Source organism: Sturnus vulgaris, unplaced genomic scaffold (assembly GCF_052056855.1).
Source record: "Sturnus vulgaris isolate bStuVul1 unplaced genomic scaffold, bStuVul1.hap1 Scaffold_157, whole genome shotgun sequence".
NCBI classification, from domain to species: Eukaryota; Metazoa; Chordata; class Aves; order Passeriformes; family Sturnidae; genus Sturnus; species Sturnus vulgaris.
Window position 1 is genome coordinate 3,220,091 of NW_028276074.1, and position 11,705 is coordinate 3,231,795.

The 11,705-nt window shown below is 50.5% G+C and overlaps 1 pseudogene; it reads left to right on the plus strand.

The window, feature by feature from the left end:
- The first annotated feature begins 10,160 nt into the window (after positions 1 to 10,160).
- Positions 10,161 to 11,123, plus strand: LOC148218834 (olfactory receptor 14J1-like; annotated as a pseudogene).
- Positions 11,124 to 11,705: the final 582 nt, after the last annotated feature.

The window sequence follows — 11,705 nt, forward strand, 5'->3', positions numbered from 1 at the left end:
CATTGCCAAAGGATTTAGTACAAGATCCAATTCAAAATAAGTGTCTTATCATATCATTAACATCACTTATGCCATTTAACCTAGAAACCTTTAACCATTAAGATGCTAAGCTATCCAAAAATGTTCCAGGTAAACAGGATTAGAAGGAGAAGAAATAGAGAAGAACAGCAGGAGAGAAGGTCGATAGAAAGAGAATCTGGGCTGGGATAAAATCACCTCTACTGTGTGATTGACAACTTGGCCAATCAGAGCTGAGTTAACACCACTTCTGGTGTGTGATTGATTGACAGCTGTGCCAGTCACGGGCTGGGGGCGGGGCTCTGTCCCACCACAATCCCAGGCCTGACCCGGCCCTGGCCCCACACGGGCATTCCGAGCATCCCAAGGTGCCTGGGACATCGATCTCATCCAGCCTCTGACAGCCACCATGGTGACACTGCGGAACCTCCTGGAACCAAGGGCCAGTTGTGACAATGTGGGTCTAAGGACACCATGGTGACACTGTGGTGCCTCATGGAACCAAGGAGATCATTGTGACACCTGAGGGCCCCAAGGAACCAAGGGTTTATGGTGACCTTGTGGAGCCCGTAGTGTCACAGAGGAGCCATTGTGACACAGTGAGTGCACATGAAGCCAAGGGGCCATTGTGACACTTCAAGGCTTTGTGGAACCAAGAACCCACAGTGACATTGCAAGGTGTCATGGCAGCATGGGGCCATTGTGACCCTTCAGAAGCAAAGAGAACATTGTCACACTGCAGGGCCCCATGGAACCAAGGGAACATGGAACAGGTCTGGCTCGCTGGGCCTCCAGGGGGCCACCTGGCAAGTCCAGCTGATCTTGGTATGTCCAGGGTCACTTCTCATCTGCCCCTGAAGCACTGGGGCTCTGTGCTTTCCTTCCTATGGGAAAGAACTCCTCCAGGTGTCCAGTGCCAAAATTGGTATTCGTCCTCCAAATTTCCATATATGCAAAGAAAATTCCCAGACGAAATCAGCCAGGAGAGACAGATCTGGCTGGCCGTGGCTTCCTGAGGGCTGGCACTCATGTGCCTTTGAAAAACTGGGGCTCTGTTGTGAGGTCCAGCAGTGTCACAGTGCTCTCTGTGGTTCCACAAGGCCCCAAAGAGTAACACTGACCTCTTGGTACCGTGGGGCCCTGCAGTGTCACCATGGCCCCATTGTTACATCAGGTTCCACAGTGTCACAATGGATTTCATGTTTCCACGAGGCCAAAAAGTGTCAAAACTGTATTCTTGATTTCATGAGGCCTCACAGAGTCACAGGTGCCCTCGAATTCCAAAAGGCTCCAGAAGACCACAACAGACTCTTGTTTTTACAGTGCCACAATGGAGCCCTGGTGACACAAGATCCTGCAGTGTCACAATGGATTCTTGGTTCCATGACACCCTGCAGTGTCAGTGTCACAGTGGTGTCTAAGTACACGAAGCCCTCCAGTATCACAGTGGGCCCTTAGTTCCAGGGGTCACCTAGGTGTCAAAATTGTTCCCTTAGTTCCAACAGTCTCTGCAGTGTAACAATGGCCCCTTAGTTTAACAAAGCCCACTGTGTCACTGTGGCCTCCTTGGTTCCACAATGACCCAGAGTCATCAATGGACCTTGGTTCCATTTAGCCCCACAGTGGCACAATGGGACCTTGCTTCTTCAGAATCCTGCAGTGTCACAATCATCACAGAATCACCCAGGCTGGAAGAGACCTTTGAGAGCATCAAGCCCAACCTGTGACCCAGCAGCATCTTGTCACCCAGACCATGGCACTCAGTGTCACATCCAGTCATTCCTGAAACACTTCCAAGGATAGTGACTCACCCGCCTCCCTGGGCAGCCCATTCCAATGCTCAATCACCCTTTTTGTGAAGAATATTTCCTAACGTCCAGCCTAAACCTCCCTTGGAACAGCTTAGGGCTGTATCCTGTTGTTCTGTCACTGCTCCCTGGGAAGAAGGGACCAGCCGCCCCCTGGCTGTACCCTGTGGAGAAGCAGTGGGGGGATATAAGAATAAAAAAATTGTCAAATGGTTTGAGTGAGAAGAGACCAAAAAGAGGCTCTGGTCCAACTCCCTGTTCATTACCCAGGGACACTTTCACTCATTCAGGTAATACAAAGCTCCTGACCATGGACACTTCCAGGGATGGGGTTTCTATTCAGAGGGCAACAACCTGTGCCAGTGTCCAGCCACCCTCATCATAAATATTTAATCTGTATGGAAAATCTAAATCTGCCCTCATTAATTTTAAAGATATTCTCTATTATTCTGGCAATAAAACCTTAAGGAAAAAGGTTACTCAACCATTCCTGGACTTAAATCACAAAATCGTCAAGGCTGAAGAACTTTGGGAGGGCGCAGAGATCTCCCAGGACATGGTTTAGAGGCCCCAAGAAAAGGATCACTCTATGGGAGCTAGGAAATCTTTGGCTCACTTGAATGGAGACTGAGGACAGAACAAGAATAGACTGTGAGGATTACAAATGTGGATTCAAATATATTGGATCTCTTTTTCAGAGTGGAAATGAGCCTGAGATAGAAATGACACCAAGTGTAGGTGGAGATATTCAGAATGGACCCAAGGAGAAAGGAATTTCCCTCCCAGGGCAGGGCTATGGTGCAACACATCCCCCAGAAGGAGTCTGGAGCAGCCCAAGGCTTTGTGTGTGCAGGCAGAGGCAGGCAGGAGGCAGAGCTGTCAGCAAAGGAAGGGGCCAGCGAGGTGGGGCAGCCGGGGGATGACGACAGCCTGCAGGGACAGAGGCGCAGGGCATGGACACCGTAGGACAGCCTGGGCTGCAGAGGCCACAGGGATGGGCAGCAGCTGAAAGGCCCTGACACAGCCAACTCCTGCAGCACTTGGGCCATGCAGGCTGGCCCTGGGCCTGAGGCCAGCAGGGGACAAGTGAGCCTTGCTGTGCTGGGGCCTCATTGCCTCCTTGTCCCTGCTCAGCAGCCTGGCAGGGGCCGCCCCATGGTGCTGCCCTTGGCATTGCACATGGCCAGAGCCCAGTGGCCCGGGAAGAGCCCTGAGCAATGAGGGAGGGACAGGATCTGCCTTGCCAGGGGCTGGGGCTCAGCCCTTGGCCCTTGGCATTCCTGAAACACATCCAGGTGTGCTCAGCATCAGAGACACCTTTCCCTTGTTTGTCCCCACCTGTCATCAGTGCCTCCAGTGTTCTGCTCTAACTGGAACTTGGGGACATTTTCTGAGTCATATCCCTCTATTAAAACTTCTATAAACTTTGGAGTTTCAATTTAATTTTGATTTCTTGAGAAGTTTTCCTTCAGCTTCCTCTCAGGGACTGATGTCCAGGGGCTCAGCACTGTTGGAAATTCCCAGCTCCACAGAGATGGGAAACTAAGAGGGGTTTTAAAAATATTTTATTCCATTATCAGTCTCCTTGAAGGGTGAAACATAAGAGATTTAAAACTCAATTCCATTCCATCTGAAGTCAAGTTATTTCCTGGTTACAATATTTTAATAATGTTTTTCAGTCTATTACCTTTTGCCACACAATGGTGGAAATAATTCTAACACAAATCACCTATTATTCTACCCCATTGTCACAATGCATCTTTCACAGTTCTAATTCTCCAAAATATCTGGTAACTTTTGCAAGGCCATTGTTTGAAACTTGTTTCTAGTTCAATCTCTCTCTACAATGTCTTCTCTATTCCATGGCCTTGCTGAGTCAGCACACCTTATCTCAGAGTTTGCATCCAGATGTACAAGACTGTGTGAGCTTTCAGTCAGGCTTTGAGAATCCTTTACAAATCCATTTCTCACAAATATCAATCACAGAATGCTGCAATCACCTCTGCTCTAAAGACCACGGTAATAAAATACAACCTTGAAAATTGGAATGGATATTTCTTAGAAGCTCTTTGTCTTATTTCTCCATAACTGGAGTTGAAAAACTTCTGAATTAACTGGACTTGACCAGAGGGAAATCTAGGCAGGACCATTGTTTGCTAAGAAATATCACAAAAAGTAACTTATAATTAAAATCCAAAGTTTCTAATGCTGTTCATGGGTCCCACTGAGGGACACAACTGAGAAAGTGTCCCCAGGTTCCAGTGTGAGCAGGAAATTGGAGGCAGAGATGACAGGTGGTGTGGGAAATGCAGGCACAGAGAGCTCTCAGGGCCTTGTGCAAACAGGCTCAGAGATTGAGATGGATCCAAGGTTTGACCTAAGACCTTGGAGAATTCTTGGACAATCAGAACATTAAAAGGAAAATTGACATAAAACAAGAATATAAGTTTTTAGTTTAGGTAAAAATATGTTTTAAGCAAAGAGAAATATGCATTATGTAAGCAAAGCAGAATGTTAAGTAAGATAGTAAAAGATTGTAATTCTTAGCAATAGAACCTGTTATACAGTTAATTAGAAGTTTAAGATATATCAATGTAGGTTGGTGAAGTGTTCTAGGATTGGTTGAAAAATGACACATTACTGCAAAGCCATGGGAAGGAAAGCAATTAATGAATGATTGGTGTAAAAGGATGCTGGCAAACTTCACAGCAGTATTTGAATGGATAAAATACTAACATAAAGCATTGTAACTAAGAATGAGGCAGGTTCTGATATTATGGTGTTGGATGTAACACCTTTAATGTCTCACCCTTCTATGAGACTGACACCATGAGGCCATAAACCATCTTTTACAACGTTTCTCAGATGCCCCATCTCTTGTAATATCAGTCTCCTGAAACACATTTTTTGACATCAGACATGACTAATGAAATCAATAGGGGCTTATGGACACCAGGTGTATCCCATTAAAGTCAATATGGATTTCAGGACAGCAGGTTTATCCATTGCAGTCAATGGGGATTTTGGTGAAATTTGGTCCTAAAATGGGGAAATTTAGGTAAATTTGGGGAAAATCTTAGGCTGAATTCTGGGAATTTCCACTCCAGGATTGCAGTGCCAATGCTCTGGACGTCCTGGATGAATTCCTGGAGGCCAATACCGAATTCCTGATCCTTCACCTGCTGTCTATGCTGGAGCTGAGACATCAACTCTGCCCACTGAAGTCAAAGGGGATTGAAGGACACCAGGTCTACCCCGGTGAAGTCACTAGGGGTTTTAGGGACACCAGATCTACCCATTTAGAGGGCTTGACTGGGAAGAGTTACTGTTTAAACTGGGAGCACTGGGAAGGGCTGAGGGGGAACACTGGGGTTACTAAGAGCACTGAAAAAAGTGGGACCACTGGGAGGGATTCATAGAGATAAATGGAGATAAACAGGCCTCCAGAGTTAACCCATTGAATCAGTAAGATTTTAGGGACAGCAGGTCTACTCTTTAAAGGCAATAAGGTTTAGGGCCACCAGGTCTACCCAGTCAAAGCAATGAGGATGCTTGAGACACTAGTTTTGGGGGGCCCAGGGGTTTTTGGTAATCCAGGTGTGCAAGGGGTACCCAGGTGTATCCAGGTGATTTCTGGGGGTACCCAGGTGATTTTTGGGGCACCCAAGTGCCCTGACTCACCCTGACAGGCCAGGAGAAGATGATGGCCACTGTCCTCTCAGTCAACGTGGACACAGATGACCCTTGGCAGCTGAGGGGCTGTAGGAAGGCACCCCAACATTCAGGGGTACCCCAAAACTCCAGGTGAGGACATCAGGGGTGAGAGGGAGCCCTGAGTTACCTCAGGAGAGGATGCAGTACAGGTACAGCCAGGTGCTTTGGTGCATGGGGTTGGTGAAGACAGTGTTCTGCAACAGCTGCTGCTCTGGGGTGGGCAAAGGAGGCACCCCAAAATCTCAGGGGAGCAGTGGGGGAACCCCAGTATCTCAGTGGGGGCACCCAGGTATCCAGGAGTTCTGGTCTACCCATTGAAGTGAATGGGGATTTAGGAACACCAGTTCTGCCCATTCAACCCAACAGAACACACCAGCTCACATTTTAGGTGAGGAAAATTGTGTGAGCTTTTTTTGGGGAATCCCTCACCTTCCTTCAGCCTTCTGGGGGGCAGTGCCCTTGCCGTAGTTCCTGGTGGCCATCGGCAGCCACAGGCAGTGTTGCCAGGCCGAGGAGTTGGAGAAACTGCGGCTCAGCAAGGCCCTGGTGAAGGCCAGCTCAGCATTGAGGTCCTGCCTGGCCACAAGTGCCTACCAGTGTTCCCAGGTGTGGACTGGGAAGGCACCAGTATAAACCAGTAAGCACTTGGAGCCACTCCTGAGCTCCTGAGGCCTGTAGCAGCAGCTCCCAGTATAAATCAGTAAGGCCTCATGCACCCAAACCCATTCCCAGTGTGGTCCTGGGGCTCCCAGGTTTATACTGGGAGGGCACCAGTACAAACCAGTAAGCACTTGGAGCCTCTCCTGAGCTCCTGAGGCCTGTGGCAGCAGCTCCCAGTATAAATCAGTAAGGCCTCATGCACTCAAACCCATTCCCAGTGTGGTCCTGGGGCTCCCAGGTTTCTACTGGGAGGGCAGCAGTATAACCCAGTAAGCACTGGGAGCCACCCCTGAGCTCCTGCGCCCATTGCAGCAGCTCCCAGTGGAAACCAGTAAGCACAACCTGAAGTCACTCCCTGTAGGTCCCAAGTTTCATCCCAGTATAAACCAATAAGGCCAGCATCCCCAGAAGTTGCTCCCAGTGGAGTGCCAAGCATCCCCAAGACCCCTCCCAGTATAATCCAGTACACCCCAGTTTAACCTGTAAAATCAAGAATATCTCTGTATAACTCGTTACAAACCACTACAATCCAGTCACCCCCAGCACCCCATCCCAGTACAAACCAGTATAACCCACTATAACGCACAGTTGGCCAGTAGGTCCTCCCAGCCAGCAGGGGGCACTCATACAGCCCTGCTCCCTTTCCCAGTGGAACCCAGTACAAACCAGTAACACCCCAGCACCCCATCCCAGCACAAACCAGTACAAACCAGCACAAGCCACTCACAGTTGCAGGGGTCGGCCACCAGGAGGTGCTCGCACAGTGCCAGGTCCTCCCGGCCAGCAGGGGGCGCTGCAGTGTCCATTGTGACCCGACAGAACCAAGGAAACCCCTGTGACACTGCGGGGCCCCACGGAACCAAGAGTCCATTGTGAGACACCTGGGCCACGTGGAGCCAAGGAACCATTGTGACACTGGGGAAACTCATGGGACCAAGGGGCCACTGTGACATTGTGGGGCCTCATGGAACCTGTGAGCCATTGTGACACTGCACGGCCTTGTGGAACCAAGGAGACCACGGTGACACTGTGGGGCCACCTGGAACCAAGAGTCCATTGTGACACTCTGGAACTACAGAGACCATTGTTGAGAGTATGGAACCTCGAGGAGCCAAAAGTCCATTGTGATAGAACATGGCCTCATGGAACCCAAAAGAGCATTGTGACACTGTGGGACACCATGGACCCAAATCTCCATTGTGACAGTGCAGAACCAAGGGGCCTTTGTGACACTGCAAGGCCTCAGGGAACCAAGGAGTCCAAAGGACTCAAACATTTCTTGCAGGGTTCTGCCTTGGGGAAGCTGCTTGGTGGCACCTTGGCTTTAGCACACACTAATAGAAGGTGTCTGTTTTCAATGGGGACATTAAGGAGTTGTAGATTGCTTCAAAACAAAAAAAAAAAAACAACAGGGGGGGGGGAACACTCCTTTTGGCCTGTGTGCAGCCAGTTCTCCAAGTAAAGCAGGTCCCAGGTGAGTGAGGACAGACAGGATGGAGTTGGGGAATGTGCAGCAAGGTTGTCCACACTGGGTCAGACCTCAAGGCACAGCTTCTGTGAGCAGGCCAGACCTGAGGAGAGACCCTGCATCAATATCAATCACAGAATGCTGGAATCACCTCTGCTCTAAAGAGAATAGTGATGAAATACAGTCTTCAAAATAGGAATGTGTATTTCTTAGAATCTCTTGAAAATATTTCTCCATAACTGGATTTGAAAATCTTCCTAATGAATGGCACCAGCCCAGAGGGAAATCAAGGCAGAGCCATGGTTTGTCAGGACTTGCTTGATCCCAATCAGCCCCTTGGTGCATTTGGTGCTGAGCCCTTGAACCGCAGGGCCTGAGAGGAGATTGCACAAACCTTTCCAGGAGTCCAAGGCAGAAGAAAAACCCAAAGTGTCTCAAAGCATTAATGGGTCTCACTGAAGTCCATCCCCAACACAGGCTCCTCATGGACTCCTTGGAGGAAAGAACTGGATGCCAGGATCTCCCAAAACCCTCTCAGAGAGTCAGAGAGGAAAGGAAAATGCAAACTACCTTTAAAACCTTGAGTATGTCAAAGTATTAATGAGACCCACTGAGTGTCAATATAAAGCTCTCAAGGGACTAATTAAAGTAGATAACTGGGGCCATGATTGCATAAACTACTAGAAGAGTTGCTGTCAAAAGGGAACCTCCAAGTACCTTAAAAAAACGGAAGTATCTTGAAGCATTAATCAGCCCCGCTGAGTGTTGTTACTGACAAAGCCTCTCAGTGGACTAATTAAAGCAGATAATTGGAGGCCATGATTGCACAAAGCTCTCAGAGACTCCAAGGCAAAAGCTAAACCCAAAGTCCTCTGAAAAACCTGCAGTCCCTGGGAGCATGAAGGAGCCCCCAGGGCCATTCCTGACCAAGGCTCCCCAGGGACTCGTCCCAGCACATCCCTGAGGCCACTGGGATGTGGGGGGATGCTGAGGGCAGGACAAGGGGTGACAGTGGCCAGCCTTGCTGGGGCTGTGCCAGGAGGGCCCCAGTGGCTCAGGACAAGGTGTCTCCTCCCAGCCCTTGGTGGCACAGACTCTGCTCTGCCCCAGGGCACCAAGACTTGGCTTCTCTTTGTCCCCACTTGTCATCACTGACTCCAATTTGCTGCTCTAACTTGAACCTGGGGACACTTTCTCAGTTGTGTCCCTCAGAGGGACCCATTAAAACTTTAGGAAACTTTGGAGTTTGATTGTGACTTGGAGTTCTTGAGAGGTTTCTTCAGCTCCCACTCAGGGACTGATGCTCAGAGACTCAGCCTCAATTCCTAAGAGGGTCATTAAAGTCCTTGTGCTGTGTCTGTGCTGCTGAGCTGGGCCGGGCTCCTGGCTCAGAAGGTGATCCTGCCAACCAAGAAGAGCTTTAAAAACACTTTCTCTTGATGAGCAGCTCTTCTCCCAGCCCAGCAGGTCTGGGGCACTGCCTGCAGCCACCCCAGGCACAGCACAGAGGCACAGAGAGCTTCAATCTCTCAGGGCTGGGAAGATGCTCAGAAGTGCCTGAGGCAGAATCACTCCCAGCCCTTGACACAGGAAGCTTCTGGCTGCAGGACAATGCAGCTGCAGCTCCTGCAGTGATCTCCTAAAGCTGGAACATCCCAATGCCTGCAGACTGTGTGAGTACATTCTCTGATGATCTCTTGTATAGAGCAGCCAGGGGTGCCCATGGCTGTGGTGCAGAGCAGGGTCCTGCAGCCCAGGGCGCTGTGCTGGGGCAGGGACTCTGCTGCCTGCCAGGGACAGCTCTCAGCCAGCCCTGGGAGCTGCTCCCAGCACTGGGGGACAAGGTCTGGGTGGAAGGAGACAGCTGGTGAGGCTTGGAAATGTTCTCCAAGTGATGAGGATAGTGCAGGGCTGATCTCAGCATGACATTTGACTGCAGAACATTTCCAAGGAGATTAAACAGGGAGCACAGTGAGGCAGGGGCTGCATAAAAGGGAAAGTCCTGCTTTTTTAATCTGCTGCACTAGGTTGCATTTCTGGGAGATTGCACATTGATATTCATCTCTCAGTTTAGGTTGAGAAAAATTTTTAAAAATTCTTTAAGATCTCAATAAATGAGACAAAGAAAGAAATCAGCACAGGGCCCCATACAGGAAACATCAGTGTCGCTTTTCCAGCCTCCTCAGGGTTGCTGTGAGGTTTCCATCAGAGCCTGCAGAGGCAGAGCTGACCCTGGGCAGTGCCCTGTGCTGGGAGGGGAGTGCAGGGCAGAGCTGAGCCCCCAGGGCTGGGCTGGGCTCTGGCAGCACTGGCAGGGCCCAGGCCTTGGCACAGGAAAGCAGCTACTGGCAGGGACAGCTCCAGCCACAGAGCCCTGGGCAGGCTGTGGGGGGAAAGTGCCACCAAGCTGGGCTGGGAGATTTAAAATCCTCTCCAAACTGAACTATTCCATGATTACTTTTCTTACAGATCCCCATGCCAAGACACCGCAAATGTCCAACAGCAGCTCCATCAGCCACTTCCTCCTGCTGCCATTGGCAGACACGCGGCAGCTGCAGCTCCTGCACTTCTGCCTCTTCCTGGCCATCTCCCTGGCTGCCCTCCTGGCCAACGGCCTCATCATCAGCGCCGTAGCCTGCGGCCACCACCTGCACACCCCCATGTTCTTCTTCCTGCTCAACCTGGCCCTCACTGACCTGGGCTCCATCTGCACCACTGTCCCCAAAGCCATGCACAATTCCCTCTGGGACACCAGCAACATCTCCTACTCAGGATGTGCTGCTCAACTCTTTTTCTTTATGTTCTTCATCTCAGCAGAGTTTTCCGTCCTGACCATCATGTGCTACGACCGCTACGTGTCCATCTGCAAACCCCTGCACTACGGGACCCTCCTGGGCAGCAGAGCTTGTGCCCACATGGCAGCAGCTGCCTGGGCCAGTGCCTTTCTCAATGCTCTGCTGCACACAGCCAATACATTTTCCCTGCCCCTGTGCCATGGAAATGCCCTAAGCTAGTTCTACTGTGAAATCCCCCAGATCCTCAAACTCTCCTGCTCACACTCCTACATCAGGGAAGTTGGGCTTCTTGCAGTTAGTGTCAGTATAGTACTCGGGTGTTTTGTGTTCATAGTTTTCTCCTATGTGCAGATCCTCAGTGCTGTGCTGAGGATCCCCTCTGAGCAGGGACGGCACAAAGCCTTTTCCACCTGCCTCCCTCACCTGGCCGTGGTCTCCCTGTTGGTTACCACTGGGTTTTTTGCCTACCTGAAGCCCCCCTCCATCTCCTCCCCATCCCTGGATCTGGCCCTGTCAGTTCTGTACTCGGTGGTGCCTCCAACTCTGAACCCACTCATCTACAGCCTGAGGAACCAGGAGCTCAACGCTGCTGTGTGGACATTGATGACTGGAGGATTTAAGAACTGTAACCTGTGGTCAATTTCTGCAAATACTTTGTAATAAAAGCCACCCTTGAAAATTCATGTTGGTTTCATTTTGGAGGTTATTGTCTTTGTTTTAGTTTTTTACTATAATCCATAAAGAAATTGCATTGTTCATGCTGTTTCTTATTTTCTTTCTCTCCACCTTCCCTGTGGCCACAGACTGTAAATAAGGTGCTGTTCTCTTGGTGGCTTTAGATGAACTAAAGGATCTCTCTCCCAGCAGATTTTTCTCCAGACATGTCCGTTTATTCCCTTCTCTGGAGCTGCAGCAGCAATGTCTGTGTGCAGAGCTGGGGGCAGATCAGTGCTGGCACAGCAGCTGTGCCCAGCAGCAGCAGCAGCACTTGGTGTTGCCAGTGCTGCTCCCGTGCCACTGCCCCACTGCCCTCCTGGCCCTCGTGTTGCTGCAGGGCCTGAGTGCTCTCGGGGCTGGACACAGCCCCGGGGGTGGCAGTGCCGGGGCTGCAGCAGGGACAGGCCATGGGCACTGCTGGGGCAGCGCTGACGCCTCAGGACAGGGCCTGGGGGCTCCAGGCTCCTTGGCCACGCTCTCTCCACAACACTTGGCCAGCCCAATGCTGAGCACAGAAAACCCCCG